Genomic DNA, 16,698 nt, shown 5'->3' with positions numbered 1-16,698 from the left:
AGCTTGCTGATCCGAGGTTTGCTTCTCATCTCCAGCCCCCGTCATTTGTGGGCCAGGAGCTTACAACAACAATCACGTGAGCGCAGAAGAGTTCCTGAGCTTCAGAAAGGAAGGCAGGACAGCTGGTGTCCTCTCTGTGGCCTTTGGAGACCCCCAGTGAGGACCCGGCCTGGATTCCTAATCCTTGCAAACTGAGATAAGAGATACCTATTGTTTTAAGCCACTATGCCTGTGGTAAGTCCATATCCAGCGATAGAAAAGAAACACACAAAACTTTTTATGTATGGGTTGGATGATCTCATTAATATTTGCAAAAGGCGTACTGGAGACACCTTTCCCTAAGTGATTCTTCCATTTCTGTAGGTTTTCCCTCACTTGCAATTGCTACAGTCTGTATCTTAAATGTCCCACAAAGGCCCATGTAAGAAGGGGTTGGTCCCCAGGCTGTGCCACTACTGGAAGCTGGCCAATCTTGTAGGAGGTGGGGCCACATGGAAGGTCTTCAGGTTATTGGGGGAAGCACACTCTTAAAGGGGACAGTGAAAACTAGGCCCCGCTCTCTCTCTTTTTCCCCTTTGACCCTGGCCCTGAGGTTAGAGGCTTTGCTCCAGCACACTCTGCCCGCCATGATGTGCTGCCTTATCTCTGGCCCCAAGGCAACAGGGCCATGGAAGGAAACCTTGAAAACAGCCAAAATAAACCTTTTCTCTTTGTAAGCTGATTATCTTAGGTGTTTATTACAGTAACTAAAAACTAACACAGCAATATTATACATTCAGTAATTCATGAACTCTAGTTTTAGAAAGGTTTTAGATTCACATAAAAATTGAGTGAAAGGTACAGAAAGTTCTCAAGTAACCCCTGTCCCCTGTATAGCCTCCCTTGTTATCAACATCCTTCACTAGAATCATACATTTGTTCAACTAATAAACCTGCATGGACACATAAGTGCATAGTTTACATTAGACGTCACTTTTGGTTTTGTAAATTCTTTGGGTTTGACCCATGCGTAATGGCACGTGTCCACCAGTACAGTATCATACAGAATAGCTTCACTGCCCTAAAATCCTGTGTGTTCCACCAATTCTCCGTCCTCCCCGGCCCCTGGCTTCCATGGATCTTGTTACAGTCTTTATAATTTTTCTTTGCAGAATGTCATGTTGTGGCAGTCAGACAGTATGTAGCCTTTTCAGATTGGCTTCTTTCACTTAGCAATATGCATTGAAGTTTGTTCCATTTTAGTTCACATGGCTTGATAGCTCCTTTCATTTTAGTTCACAATAATATTCCACTGAGCAAATAGATTACATTTTATTTATCTATTCACCTTCTGAAGGACATCTTGGTTGCTTCCAAGTTTTGGCAGTTATGAATATAATAACTACAATCATCCATGTGCATGTTTTTGTTCGGACACAATTTTCAACTCCTTTAAATAAATACCAAGGAGCACGATTGCTGGATTGTATGAAAAGAATATGTTCAGTTTTGTGAGCAACTGCTAAATTCTCTTTCTAAGTGGCTGTACCATTCTGCACACCCATTGGCAATGAATGAAAGTTGCTCTGGTTCCACGTCTTCACCAGTTTGTGGTATTGTCAGCGATCTGGATTTTGTCTGTTCTAATGCATTTGTATTATTTTGTTTTGATTTGCCATTCTGTAATGACAAATACGACAGAGCATTTTTTTCACAGGCTTAATGCCACCTGTATATTTTCTTTGGTGAGGTTTCAGTTAACGTTTTTCACCTACTTCTTAATCTGGTTTATTTTCTTGTTGAGATTTAAAAAGAATTCTTTTTATGTTTTTGGAAAAGTTCTCTCATGAGATTTGACTTTTACAAATCTTTTCTCCTGGTCTGTGGCTTGTCTTCTCATTTTCTTAACCCTGTCTTTGACGAAGGGAAGTGTTTTATTTTAATGAAGTAATCAATTATTTCTGACATGGATGGTGCCTTTGTGTTGTATCTAAAAGTCATTGCCAAAACCAAGGCCATCCAGTTTTTCCTATGTGATCTTCTAGGAGTTTTGTCTTGCGTTTTACATTTTGGTCTGTAGTTCATTTTGGCTAATCTTTATGAAAAGTATAAGATCTGTGTTTAGGGAGTTATTTTTTTTTTTTTTTTTTTTCATGTGAATATGTGAATGTCCAGTTATTTCAGCACCATTTGTTGAAGAAACAAAAACAAAAACAGAAAACAAAAACAAAAACATCTTTTCTCCATTTTATTGCATTTGGGTTTTGTCAAAATTCAGTTAGTGTCATTTACGTGACTTTATTTCTTATCTCTTTATTCTGCTCCAGACCTGCTAATCTACTCTTTCACTGATGCTACACTGTTGATTCCAATATGCTGTGGATGAATATTTGTGTTTGGTGTCCCTTCAAAACTCCTATATTGAAACCTGATCTATCATGTGATAATTTTAGAGAGGGTGCCTTGGGGAGGTAAATAGCTCACAGGGTGGAACCCTCATGGTGAAATCAGTTCCCTTATGAGAAGTTACATGAAGGAGCTTGCTTTCTCCTTCTCAGCTCTCTATGCAACTAGGAGATGTTTGTCTGCCAACCAGGAAGAAAGCCCTCACCCAAACTCAACCATGCAGGCACCCTGATCTTGAAATGCCTGCCTTCAGAACCAGGAGAATGCATATTTTGCTGTTTAAGTCACCCAGTCTATAGTATTTTGTTACAGTAACCTGAGCCAAGACACTGTAACTTTATGGGTAAGTCTTGAAGTCAGATAGAGTCAGTCCGACAAACTTGTTTTCTCCCTAGATACTGGGTTAGCGCTTCTGAGTCTTTTGCCTCTCCAATACACTTTAGAATTTGTTTGCTGATATCCACAGAATAACCTGCTGGAATTTTCATTGGAATTACCTTTAATCTAGATCAAGTGAGGAAGAGCTGATATCTTGACACTATTACGTCTTCTTGTTCATGAAAATGGGATTCCTTCAGTACCACTCATCAAAGGAAGGTGTTTTTAATTCCAGACTCCACTTACTCATGGCTAATGTATAAGAAAGCAATTGACTTTTGTAGATCAACCTTGTATCCTGATATCTTGTTGTGTTTAGTCATTAGTTCTAAGAGTTTGTCAGCTGTCTCAGATTTTCTGCATAGATGATCATGTCTTCTGTGAGCAAAAATTTATTTTTTATGCCCAGTCTGTACACTTTTTATTTCTCTTTTTGACTTACTGCATTAGCTAGGACATGTAGTATGATATTAAAGAGCACTGGTGAGAGGGGACATTTTGCCTTATTCTTGATCTTAGCAGGAAGCTTTGAGGTTATCACTCTTATGGATGGTAGTTATAGGATTTTTGTTAAATGTTCTTTAACAAGTTAAGGAAATACCCCCACCACCAATTCCCTGTTTACTGAGTGTCTTTATATCAATAGTGCTATATTTTGTCAGATGTTTATTCTGAATCTATTGATATGATCATGTGATATGATGGATCACATTATTTGACTTCTGAGCATTGAAAAGAACTTGAACACCTGAGATAAATCACACTCCTTTTGTTGTGTAATATTTTGGTTGGATTAATTCCCAGTGTATTCATTACTCTTTTCTATTTGTTCTCCTTGTTCTTTGCTCTTATTTTTATCTTCCATACTTTTTCTGTCTTTGGTGGTTTAATTGAACACTCTGTATGATGTCTCTTCTTTTCAGCATGTCAATCATGCTTCTCTTTATTTACTTAAGTGGTTGCCCTTTTTGCAATAAGAAACATTTACAACTACTCCAAGACTAATTTCAAATAATACTGCACTACTTGAAAGGTTGTGTAAGAACATTTGAACAATAAAATATCACTAAATATCACTAATTCCTCCCTCCCGTCCCTTATATTATTACTTTCACCTTACTTTTATGTGTGTGGACACGGACACACACACACTACACAGATACATAAGCAAACACATTTTTGCTATTAATATTTTGAATAATCTGATATCTTTTAGATCAATTAAAAAAAAGAAAAATGAGATTTTTAAATTTTCACACTTTGTTTTTCTTCAAGGACCTTCTTTTCTTTATGTAGATGCTAGTTTCTGATCTGTATTATTTTTCTTTTCTCCTATCTATCAGAGCAGTTCCACAGGCCAAAAGATTCCTTCGCTCTTTGTTTGTTTAAGAAAATCTTGATTTCTTCTTTTTTTAGAGAATGATTCTCTGTACAAAATTCTGGGTGGTTAGTTTTGTTTCTCTTTTATTTTCCTCTCTCGCACTCTGAATGTCACATTCCACCCTGGTTTTGCGTGCATGACTTCTGAGAAGTCTGATAACAGTTCTTCTACAAGCTCTTCTATAGGTAAGGAGCAGCTCCTGTATCCCCCACCCCAGATTCTTTCAAAAAATTTCTGTCTTCTCATTTTCTGAAATTTGAATATGATTTGCCTACATGTAGATTATTTTGCATTTATTCTGCTTAGTGTTCTCTGAGACACTATATTTTTGGTGTCTGTTGTTAATTTGGGGAAATTCTCAGTTATAATTGTTTCAAATATTGCTCCTATCACTACCTTTCTTCTCCTTCTGATATTTCCATTACATATGTATAATATATATGTATATACATATGTATATATGTACAATTTCTATTGTTGTTTCCTTGTTCTTGGATATTTTGTTATAGATTTTTTTAAAAAAAATTTACCAGTGTGTGTTTTGTCTTTTCCTTTATGCCTTTCAGTTTGAGAAATCAGTATAATCCAAGCCTTAGGTTTAAAGAACCTCTCCTTAGCTACGTGAATGTGCTTATGAACCTATCAAAGATATTCTTTGATGCCAGGTATGGTGATGAATGCCTGTAATTCCAGCTACATAGGAGGCTAAAGTAGGAGGGTCACAAGTTCAGCAAGGACAACTTAGTGAAACCTTGTCTCAAAATTAAAAGTTAAAGGGACTGGGGATGTAGCTCAGCGATGAAGCACCTTCCTAGCATGGACAAGCCCATGGGTTCAACCTCCAGTACTACCAAGAAAATGTTTGTTTTTTCTTTTAAGTTTTTAAAAATTATATTGTATGTGTTTATGGGGTAGAGTGTAATCACTCAATTCATGCATAAAATGTATAATTATCAAGTCAGGATAGTTAATGTTTTCATCTCCTTAAACACTTCTTTATTTTTAATTTGTTTATTTGTTCTAATTAGTTGTACATGACAGTAGAATGAATTTATACATTTTGATAGATCATACATAAATGGAGTGTGATGTCTCATTTTTCTGATTATACACATTGTAAGATCACATCAGTCATGCAGTCATATATGTACATGAGGTAATAATGTCTGTTTCGCTTCTTAAACATTTTTTAAAACTTTGATTGACATGCAACGATTTACATATGTATGTGGTACAGTATGATATTTCAACATATACAATAAGTACTAATCAAATCAGGGCAATATATGTTTCAGTTTCCTTATCATTACCTTGTGTTAGGAGACTGTAATCCTCTCTTTCAGAGATTCCTAAATATATAGTAGGTTATTATGGACTATCGTCGTTCTACTCTGCTGTAGAACAATAGTTATTTTATCTAAATGTGCTTTGGCACTCATTATCCAACCTCCTTCTCTCCATCCACCCCTCCCTTCTCAGCCTCTAGTCTTTGTTTTTCTACATTCAGATTGACTATTTTAAGTTTTCAAATATGAGTGAGACCATGCAGTATTTGTTTTTCTGAACCTGATGTTTTTCACTTAACATAGTATCTCTCAGTTCCATCCATTTTGCTGCAAAAAATATAGAATCATTTTATGACCAAATAATATTCATGCCTATAAATATAAATAAAGGAATTTCTTTATCCATTCATCTGCTTTTGGACCTCTAGGTTAATTCTATATCTTGGCTACAGTGTACCATGCAGCAATAAACATGGGTGTGCTGGTGTCTCTGTGATATGCTGATTTCCTTTCCTTTGAATATACACCCAGAGATCTAATTCGAGTTTTCAAGGAGACTCCAAAGTGTTCTCCACCATGGCTGTACTACTTACATTCCATCAACAAATGTCTAAGAGTCCCTCTTTTCTCATATCCTCACTAGCATCTGTTATTTGTCTTTTTGATACTAGGCATACTAAATGAAGTGAGCTCATATCTCTTCATAGTTTTGATTCGCATTTCTCTAGTGAAAGGTTGGGTATTTTTTCAAAACTTTGCTGGCTCTTTTGGAATGTGTGTATTCATCCCTTTTCCCCATTTTCAATTATCTGGAGTTTTGTTATTGAGATGTTAAACCCCTTATGTATCCTAGGTATTAATAGTTTGCAAATATTTTTCCTATTCTTTAGGTTGACTTTTTACTCTATTGATTGTTTCCTTTGCTTTTTAGTTTCTTATTATTGCATTTGTCTATTTTTGCTTGTGTTTCCTGTATTTTGGGGTCTTATGCAGAAAGTCATTACTTGTATCAAGGTCTTGAAGTATTTTCTGCTTTCCTCTGATAGTTTCAGAGTTTCAGGTTTTGCATTGAGGTCTTTGATCCATATTGAACTGGTTTTTGTGCAGGGTGACAGGGGTCAAGTTTCAATCTTCTGCATGTGAATGTCCAGTTTCTCAGCATCATTTAGAGAAGAGGTTGTCTTTTCTCCAGTGTATGTTTTTGTTCAGAATCCGCTGGCGACAAATGCATGGGTTATTTCTGGGCACTCACATGTGTTCCATTGGTCTGTGCATATATGTAATGCATCACACCAACAAAATTAAGGACAAAAATCACATAATTATCTCAAAATATGAAGAGAACTCACTTCATAAAATTAAATATCATCTGATGTTAAGAACTCTGAACAAATTAAATATAGAAATGATATACATACCTCAACATAATAAAGGGCGTATATAACAAATCCACAGCCCAAATCATACTGAATGAGGAAAAACCAAAAGTGTTTCCTCTAAGATCTGGAAAATGAGAAGGATGTCCACTGTCACCATTTTTATTCAAAATGCTATTGGAAGCTTTATCCAGAAAAATTGGGTCAGAGAAAGAAATAAATGGAAGCCAAACAAGGAGAGAGAAATCAAATTACTATTTACAGAAGATTCAGTATATAAGAAAACTTAAACTTATTCCATCAAAATACTACCAGAACTGATAAATGAACTCAATAAAGTTTTAGGACAAAGAAATCCACATATGAAACTCAGTACCATTTTATACACCAACCAAAATGTCATTAGAAAAGAAATCATGAAAGCAATCTAATTTTCTATAGTTACAAATACACATATAGACACATACACAAAGAAGAAAAAAATTTAACCAAGGAAGCAAAAGACCTCTATAATGAAACTTAAACAAACAAAGAAAAAAAAAAAAAAAACCCTGATGAAAAAATTAAACTGGATACACACACAAAAAAGGAAAGTACTCCAATAATATGGATTATAATAATTAACATTGCTAAAATGTCCATACTGCCCAAAGTAATTTACAAATTCAATATAACCCCCACCCACACACCAATGACATTCCTCACAGAATCAGAAAAAAAAAAAAAAAGAATCCTAAAATTCATATGAAAGCACAAAGAGCTGAAACAGCTTGAACTGAAAGAACAAACCTAGAGGAATCACACTAATTGACTTCAAAATATCCCACAATATATAGCAATCAAAACAGCATAATGACATAAAAACATGTTCTTCATTTTCGTTGGTGTTTTTGATCTCTAGCTTTTTTGTTTTTCCCTAGAATTTTTATCTCCCTGCTTGTATTATCCTTCTGTTTTTGCGTATTGCCTTATTTTTTTTTTCCATTAGAGTCTACAGCATATTAATCATAGTTTCTTTTTCGATTTCTTGTCTGATTATTCTCACATTCAGGCATACCTGACTTTGAATTTGGTACTTATTCAGTCTTCCCAAACTGTGTTTTGCCTTTTAGTCAGCCTTGTAATTTTTTGTTGCTGTTAAAAAGTAGACAAAATGTACTGGGTAAAAGGAAACATAGTAAATAGGGGATTTGGTGTTAAATTATGAGAGGAATGGAAGCCTCCTCTAGTCCTACAAACCATCTGCATCTTTTGGTAAGCCTGTGCCCCTGGCCTGTGAACTTCAAGGTGCTTCCCCGTCGTTCTCTCTTAGGTGGGATAAAATGGTTGAAAGAGATTGGAGTTGAGTATTTCCCTCAACAGCTCTGCTGATCCTCAATAGTTCAAGCTCTGGCTGGTTTCTTCTGAAGGTAGGCCTTGTTCAGCAGAGCAGAGTGCTCCAGCATTTTTCAAAATTGTTCCTTTTCTTCTTTCCTTGCTGCAATCACAAGGGGATTTTCCTCTGTTATTTTCTCTAAGAACTTGGTTGAATTCCTACAGGTAGAACTACCAGAAGTGCCTCCCACACACACCTCATAACTGGGTTCCCCTGGAGGTTTCAGCTCTCAGACTTGTTCACACGGAGCCTCCAGCAATTCACCCACTGCAGTTCAGACTTTTTCACCGACAGTGCTTCCTGCAGAGGCTGATGCTTGGAGGTTTCTGCTCCCATAGGTTGTCGCTCCAATTCTGGAGTTTATCTTGTGACTTCATTTTACTCATGTATCTAAAGAAGAGCTATTTCTCAGCTTGCTCTGCTCATCACTTGTTACAATGGAGTGAAGATTTTTAGGCTCCATCATGCTGTACCAGACATTTGAATCAGAAAATGCTATTTTAAAAAATTTTTTATTGTTCCTTTTAGTTACAGATGATAGTAGAATGTATTTTGACATATTATACATATGTGGAGTATAACTTCCCATTCTTGTGGTTGGACATGATGTGGAGTTACACTGGTCATGCATTCACATTTGAACATAGGAAAGTAATGTTTTTTCATTAATGTACTTTATCTGTTCGAGGATCTGAGTTGGGCTACCATGTCATACAGCTGTCTGTCATGTCTCCCAAGTCTCTTCAGTCTGTGGTGGGGTCCTTAGCTTTGCTCTTCATGAGCTAAACAGTTTTGAGAAGGCATATATTTTGAGAAGGCATAGGTTTGTCTGATATTTCTCTCATAACTGAACTGTGTTTTTGGAAGAGGGGGTACTTTTCTCCATTTCATCACAGGATCACATATGGATCACAATATCCATATGACATCCTGAGAATGTTAACTTTCATCACCTGATTAAGATAATTAACAATATTTTCACTCCAGAGCATTTTTAATGAATTCTGCTATCACATTGTCTTCTCGATGAGTCACTGTAATTATAATGACTATTTAAACCTACAAATATAACTTGGTCAATTAATTGCCCATTGCTAACAGAAATAGTATTCAAAAATAGCACCATGATATGTACACATTAACTAACTCATTAATCAAATTTGAAACTCAGTCCCTTGATGCAGTACATAAATTTGGGGATACTCAATACTGCCAAAGGACATGGCTGGCCAGACCTTGCACGGCATGTAGTTGCAATAAGAATACTGCTTTAGTCAGCTTTTTCACTGCTATGACTAAAAAATCTGACAAGAACAATTTTAGAGGAGGAAAAGTTTATTTGGGGGCTCACATTTTCAGAAGTCTCAGTCCAAAATCAGTGGGCTCCATTTCCCAGGGCTGGAGGTGAGACTAAACATCATGGTAGAAGAGTGTGGTGGAGGGAATCTGCTCACATGATAATCAGAAAGCAGAGAGAGAGAGAAAGAGAGAGAGCGAGAGTCAAAAAATGTATACCCCAAAGACACATCCCAATGGCCACCTCCTCCAGCCACACCCTACCTGCCTTCAGTTACCACTTATTAATCCCAATGGGGATTCATTCACTGATTGGGTTAAGGCTCTCACAACCCAGTCATTTCTCCTCTAAGCCTTCTTGCATTATCTCACACATGAGCTTTTGGGGGACACATCACATCCAAACCATAAAAGCTACATAGAATTTTGGTTTCCCTATAGCTCCATGCAGCTTCTGGACTAATGGACAACTGTTGAAGAAAAAAAATATTCTGGTACCAGGACATTATTGTAATGGGGTCTTGCAGTGGAAGAGAGATTTGGGGCTCAACTCTGACTACAATGAGGAAAAGTTGGAATGTGTAGCAGAGAGCAGAGTGAGGTGGGGTCAGTGAATAGAAAACGACTAAGAGGAGGCGTGGGGGTAAGGAGGAAGTTCAGCTAACAGCACCTAACAGGCTCCTTGCTGTAGACTGGTCAGGGCAATCACCCAGGGCAGGGGGAAGATAAAGAACGAGCTCAGATATGAAGGGGAATCTGATATTTGAGGATAGAGGGTTCTGCTTAAACTGACTTAGCAGGGTTCTTACTGAAAGGACTCTGCCAGGGCTGAGATGGAAACCCATGTTTGGACCAAGTCACACGGAGGACTAAAAGGAACCGGGAGAATCTTTGTCTGTACCCAACCAGGTGTCACGTGCGGTCACACCCTCCACCCCGCACATCTGACCTGGTCTTCAGCAAAGCTCAATTGCTGGAGTCTCTCTTCTCCTAAGTTGTTTCCTTATATTTTAATCTCTGGAAGTCAGAAATGTTTTGTTTTCTCCCTTTTTTCCAGTGTCAAGGCATCTCACATTAATCATCTTCTCAGTCTCATTTGAAACCCGGATGTACCTCTCAAGTGAATGTTCATTTTAAGTCACATCCAATCTGTGGAAAGTGAGCTGGTTTAGAATGTCACAAAGCAGATATGTGCCTTTCAGCAAAGGGAGCCTTCCAGCTGACCCATAAACCTAACAGCACTGGAGGATCCTGTGTAGGGAGCACAGATGCGGAAACTGATGGAGAAAGAGAGAGGCAGTTCCAGAGAAGCCAGGAAATGGTCAATGAATGCAGCCAGCAGCAGCACAGCTCTGGGGAGAGCAGTGCAGAGGTAGGCTGTCAGGTGGTTCCTCCATCCCTGTCCTGTTTCCCAGCATTCCTAGAATGTCATAAACACTGAGTGCATCTATATGGACATAATCTTAAATATTTTAATTAGCAAAATATGTGGTAGCCACATCCACCTAACTGTTTATGAACAGACTGCAGGTCAGGGTCCTGGCAGGACATGGAATTCACCCCAGAGAGTTCAAATAAAGAGCCCTTAATGAAAGGACTCTTTCCTGGGAGTGGGGGGTGAAGGCAACAAACACAGGGTGTTGAGCAATGGCAGGAAGTCATGCTCCGAGAAGGAAGGAGTGGGGGCAGGCAAGGCAGGAAGTCAGGGTATAGACTTACAAGGAAAAACGATGGTTGGCACAGAGGGAGGAAAGACATGTCTTTAGATCCTAAAGTTACCACTGACAATTGAAATTTGTCATGAATGAATTTTGGTGTCCTTTCTTTTTCTTACATTCTCGATCCTATTCAGGGCTGTTAGAAGTGCAAATAAGAGAAGAAAAGGTCCCTGTGCGATTGCTTGGGGGTCCAAGTGAGTAGCCAGATGAGTCACAGATCCAGGAGTGGAAGCCCAATAGGAGTGGGGTGTTAGAATCATGTCAGGTTGGGATCTTGGCTCTCAAACTTGGCGTCTAAAATGAGGTAATGTTGACCTTCCTGCCCTGGTTTCTTCCAAACAATCATGCCTTCACTCAGACTGTGTTCAGAAAAGAAAGGGGAAATTAGCAGCCTGTGCTTGAAGATTAAGCGCTCCCTCCTGCGAATTGAATCTGCTTTGAAACTCAGTTCACACCTGGGAATTCCTGAAGGTGTTGTTTCCCCCAGGAGAACCACCTAAATCCTAATGGCCACAGGTTTGCATTTTGTGTAAAGATGTGACTTCTACAGCATGTTGCCTGGAAAGTGTGATCCTAAAAGGCCAGCCACAAGGACATGCAAAATAAGCCCATCTGGTCCTGGGGTTGGGGGTACACTTCACACAGCGAGGACCATGTGTACTCTGCTTTCTTGTCTGGACTGAAAAAGAGGCCTTGAACTTAGAATGCCAGTGTGTGCTGTTTTTCTGATCTGACCTTTTATCTTGGCAACAGGTAAAGCTAGCTTGGCACCTTTTACGGGTAAGAAATTCCCAGAGCCAATATGGAAGCTCTAGCTCCCTCCTCTGTCCTCAGGTCAATAGCAGTATACACAGTCTATGCAGTGTGTTCAATCGCTGATATGAGCTGTAACTGTAGGAAATAAAGAGAGAGGAAGTGAGGGATCCAGCAGGGGAAATTCAGTTCCGTGCATGAGGCTGTCATATGGAAAAGGCCAAATCCTGCTGAAAGAAGCTGTTTGGACTGGCCCCCATCTCTCTTTTCCTCATCTCTGATCCCATCCTGGAAGTTCTGTTTCTGTCTGGGCACCTGTCCCAAGGCCTATGTGGCAGAATCCTGCTCCCACTATCTCTCAACTCCCCATTCAGGTGGGCAAAGGTGGTTAGTGGGTGAGGCATCACCTACTCAAGGCAGAATCTTCTAGGATCCTATAGACTCAGTTGAGTGAAATGGTTTAGGAGAAGAGAATCACAGCATGTAAGGTCTGCAGATGAGACCTCCATTGTCCTGTCCCACAACTCCTGTGGATAAGGAGACTTATTACACAACGTCCTACTGGGACACCTTGTTCCAAAGACAACATGGTTAGACACATGATCCCAGGAGAGTTACATGATCAACTTTTACCCAAAGGATTGTCACATGCCTCAAAATGCTAGAAAGAAAGAGAAAGAAAACCTGCCAAATTTATACAAATCCAAAGGGAATTAAAAATATATTAAACTGAGGCTGCCACCCAGATTTCTGTCTTGGCTTCAACAGAGTGATGTCACATCAGCCCCTCTAGGCACGGCACATGTCCCATAGTCATGCACAGGATTCCTTGCTCATTACAGACTGACACAGCAAGAACACAGAAGGAAAAGCACCCACCATCAAAGGAGAAACCAATGAAAGTTAGAAGTTACTAGCAACACCAGGCACATAGCAAGTCATCATTAAATGGCAAATCTCTTACTAGAGTTAATATAATTATCATCAGTGCTGCAGTCTGCTTGAGCTGTTGAAACAAAATACCACAGACTGAATGGCTTCAACGACAGAAAATTAATCTCAGTTTTGAAGGCCAATCAGCCCAAGATCAAGGTGCTGGCAAATTAGGTTTCATTATTTGGGCTCCTCTTTCACTTGCAGGCAGCTTCCATCTCACGGGGTGCTCATGTAACATCTTCAGTGTGTTGGGGGCGGGGGAGAGACAGAGATAGACAGGGAGCAAGAGTTAGAAAGAGAGAGAGGGAAGGAGGGAGGGAGAGAGAGAGAGAGATATCTCTGTTGTCTTTTATAAGGACACCCACTCATACTATTAAATCAGGGACCCACCCTTAGGACCTCATTCAGCTGAAATTACTTCCATAGAGGCCCTATTTTCAAATATAATTACTTTGGGATTGGGCTTAAATGCACAAAATTAGAAGACAGTTGAAGGTGGATATAATATTCAATCTAGGATACATAGGCACAACCCAGCAGCACTACCCTGAAGTTATCCAGTACTGGTTACCTTTGTCTATATGGTGACACTTAATACCTAATTTGTCTCTAGGACTCAAGGTAACTAGATAGGCATCATTCAAGAAATTTTGTCTAGTATAAAATACTAGAATAGGATGGGATTCTGTGCAGACTATCAGTTGGATTCTGATTGCAGAATCCTCTTTGAAACTTGTAAAAACAAGGGGAAATCAGTGAGGAAAAGCATTGCAATGAAATGACAGCCACCTTAGGAAATCCAGGTTACAGACTATGGTTCGTGGACGTGACTACTATCAGTGTTTTCTGTCCCTGCAGATTCCCCCGATGGGGAGGGAAAAGAGGATGAGCTCAGGGGTCATGGTTCTGGCCACACATCTCAGCACTGAATTCTTGCTGACTCTCCATACCTGGCCCTCCTGGTGCCATATTCCCCCTCTGGTCCACTGTAACTGAGAAATTTCCTGAGCAAGGCATAGCTGAAACCTAAATATATTCTAAGTCCTTGTCTGCTTGAAAACATTGATCTCTTGCCTGCTAGCTATTTCCATCAAGGCTACATTTCTCTGAGAGTGAATGTCCAGAGAGAGACATTCTGTAGCCTAATTGTTTGAATCACTGGTAAGTCCTGGCTCTACGAGGTCTTAGCACAGTGCAACCTTGAATATGTATCTCGTCCCTAAATAGCAGTCACTGCACTCTCCCTAAGCATGAGAAAGAAAGCAACATTTTCAATGTTTATCCCAAAGGAACCCTTAGGTGAGGATTTAGATCAACACTAGCAAGATGGAGACCTAGCATCACATGTGTGTTACCTGGAAATCCCACCACAGGCCCTTCAGAGAAAAGCAATAAGATCAGTTAGCTTTTTCTTAAAATAGTATCTTGGGCTGAGAGCTGAGAAGCACCTTCAAGTATTCAGCAACACAAGCACCTTCATAGGTCACAAGATGTTAGTTACAAACACGTGGCTCATGTGCTCTTAGGTGCTACTTTTAGAGGTCAGCGAACAACCTCAGTGGGAAACAGGATTCCTTCTTCTTCCAAGGCATCTTTGATTCCTGTTTACTTCGGACTTTATTTGGATTGTGCACACCCACCACGGTGCCTATTTTTCTGTGCTCCTGGACAATCCTCATGAAATTGCACCCTTTGGAGGCCCCTCTGTCTCCTTGCTCACCTGAGCCATTAAAGCTTGGAAACTCCCGACACAAAAAGGAACAGGAAATACCAGAAGGACATCAGGAGACTCTAAACATCCAAACACATACATGTAAGATAACTTGGTTTTTATTGCATGTGATTATAATAATGTCCTTGGTTAACAATGCATCGCTTATCATTTTGAATAAATGCATTATCACCAGATCTTTGAGAATGTTCAAAGTAATCCGTGGTTGATTTTCTTAGGTACTCAACAGATTACTACGAATATTCCTAATGAAACAGGCTGCCAAGAAATGAAAACAGGACAAACCTAAAATAGAGACTCTGGTAAGAGAAAAATATACTACTGACCTAGTAGGGCTCAGTTTTCAGGGGTGAATCTGCCCCACCTGACAGAAGTCCTGACACTTCTTATGACTCACTGACCTTCCTCTTTCTCTCACAGAAAGCACAAGTGGACACACAATTTCATGGAAAACCTTTTTAAGTTCAATTCCTGGCTCAGAAAGAGAAACAAACCCCTCATGCAGAAACCTTGTTCTGTGACAGGAAGCACTTGGTGCATGTTTATGTAACACTGGAATCTTCTAAGCACATGAGGACATGCACGTCGGCGTGTTGGGTTCCGCTGTATCATCTGAACAGCCTGCAACATAAGGCTTGCAAATAAGAAGAAAGCTCAGCCTTCATTCCCAGGGGTTTCCTGAGGTCACGCAGGCAGTGTCTCCCACAGCCGTTGATGAGACTAGAAGTCAGACGCTCTCAGCGGACCCGTGGCATTTATCCTGTTAGCCAGCACGACTGCACACATTTGATGACACGGTGTCACCTTCTAAAACCCCTGTTATGTCCTCTAAACCAGAGTCCCAGGGTACACATTGTGGGACTTGTTGTGTCACTTACCAAAAACCATCCATCCAGCTTTGCGCTCTTAAGATCCTAACGTGATGTTAAAGGTCTCATTGAGCAGGAAGTGCAGAGTCCTGAATTCTTTTTTCTTCTTCGTTTTTAAAGGAAAGCATTAAATGTTTGAGGTTTATTTTGATGGAGGGTGCACATGTCTGTTTTGGTTTGCATACATGTAGCCCTGACAGACGCAGGACCTGTTCCTGTTCTGGACCACAGGAACAGCTGCTCTGCTGTACTGGGAGCAGGTCCCCAGGTAGCATGCAGCACATTCTACTGCTCAGTGACACAAAGGATCAAGAAGGGCAGATATGATGCCTCTGGGCTCTGTTACGGTGCAGTTCTAGAGGTTTCTGGAGAGGTTGAGGTGCTAGTCACTGACTTCCCAATGTTCCCATGAACACCTGGCCATTTTGTTCACCTCCTAACTTCTGTTCTACCCTCAAATGATTGGTTCGGTCCAAGAATGAAAACTTACTCTTCTTGAGGGTCACCTGTTGGAGAATGGGTAGATGATCACATGCTATCCCATGAGAGGGGAGGCGTCCCACTGGAGAAGTTTCTTGAGGGAGTTTTGGCTTCAGCTGGGTTCTCTGGAAAAGAGGTCAGAAATGGAGGTTCACAAGCAGCTGATTTATTGGGAACAATAACCATAACTAGTTAGGGAAGGAGGATTGGGTAGAAGGAGAAATTCAACTGGGATGTGGTCTCTCCAAAGACCTCAGCCAACCAAAGGGAGCAGTGGATCTGCGGTGACCCTTTCAAAGCCATTACAAATGGAAAGCAGGGACTGAGCATCTTCCCCCTGTGTCTTTGGGCATGGCTATTGCCATGGTGCAAGGATGGCCTTGGTGGGAAGGAGGGAGCACTAGTGTGAGGTCTCTGGGGAGTGGACATCACCTGGTTTACATGACACCTTCCCTGGGAGAGACTCAGCTCTGGGCCATCAGCAGCTAGGACCAGTAGCAGCTTGGGGAAGAAGTAACTCAGGGCTGCTACGCTCTGGGTGCCACAGTCCTCTGCAGTGTGTCCCTGCTCTGCTCAGCCTCACTGGCTTGGGGATTGAGTTCAGTCCATGTAGGACCATCCTCTCCCAGGGAAGAAGCCAAGAGAAAATGAGTGGAAGGAACCATAGCCACAGCCCCTGGACCTGTCTCCAGGCCCCACTGGTACTTTTCTGCCCCTTCTCCACAGTCCATTC

The 16,698-nt window shown here is 40.2% G+C and overlaps 1 long non-coding RNA gene across 2 annotated transcripts; it reads left to right on the top strand.

Annotated features, from left to right (window-relative positions):
- The first annotated feature begins 2,522 nt into the window (after positions 1-2,522).
- On the top strand, positions 2,523-15,636 carry LOC306643309. Of its 2 annotated transcripts, none has more exons than XR_013758885.1 (4): positions 2,523-2,728; positions 14,473-14,697; positions 14,835-14,918; positions 15,037-15,636. It is a non-coding gene; the product is annotated as an uncharacterized lncRNA (long non-coding RNA). The 2 variants fall into 2 exon arrangements; XR_013758886.1 differs by having other exon boundaries at positions 14,411-14,697.
- The last annotated feature ends 1,062 nt before the right edge of the window (positions 15,637-16,698 follow it).

The sequence above is a fragment of the Sciurus vulgaris genome (genome assembly GCF_902686455.1).
Source record: "Sciurus vulgaris genome assembly, chromosome: 13".
In the NCBI taxonomy this organism is placed as follows: Eukaryota; Metazoa; Chordata; class Mammalia; order Rodentia; family Sciuridae; genus Sciurus; species Sciurus vulgaris.
This window is presented reverse-complemented; position numbering and strand designations above follow the sequence as displayed.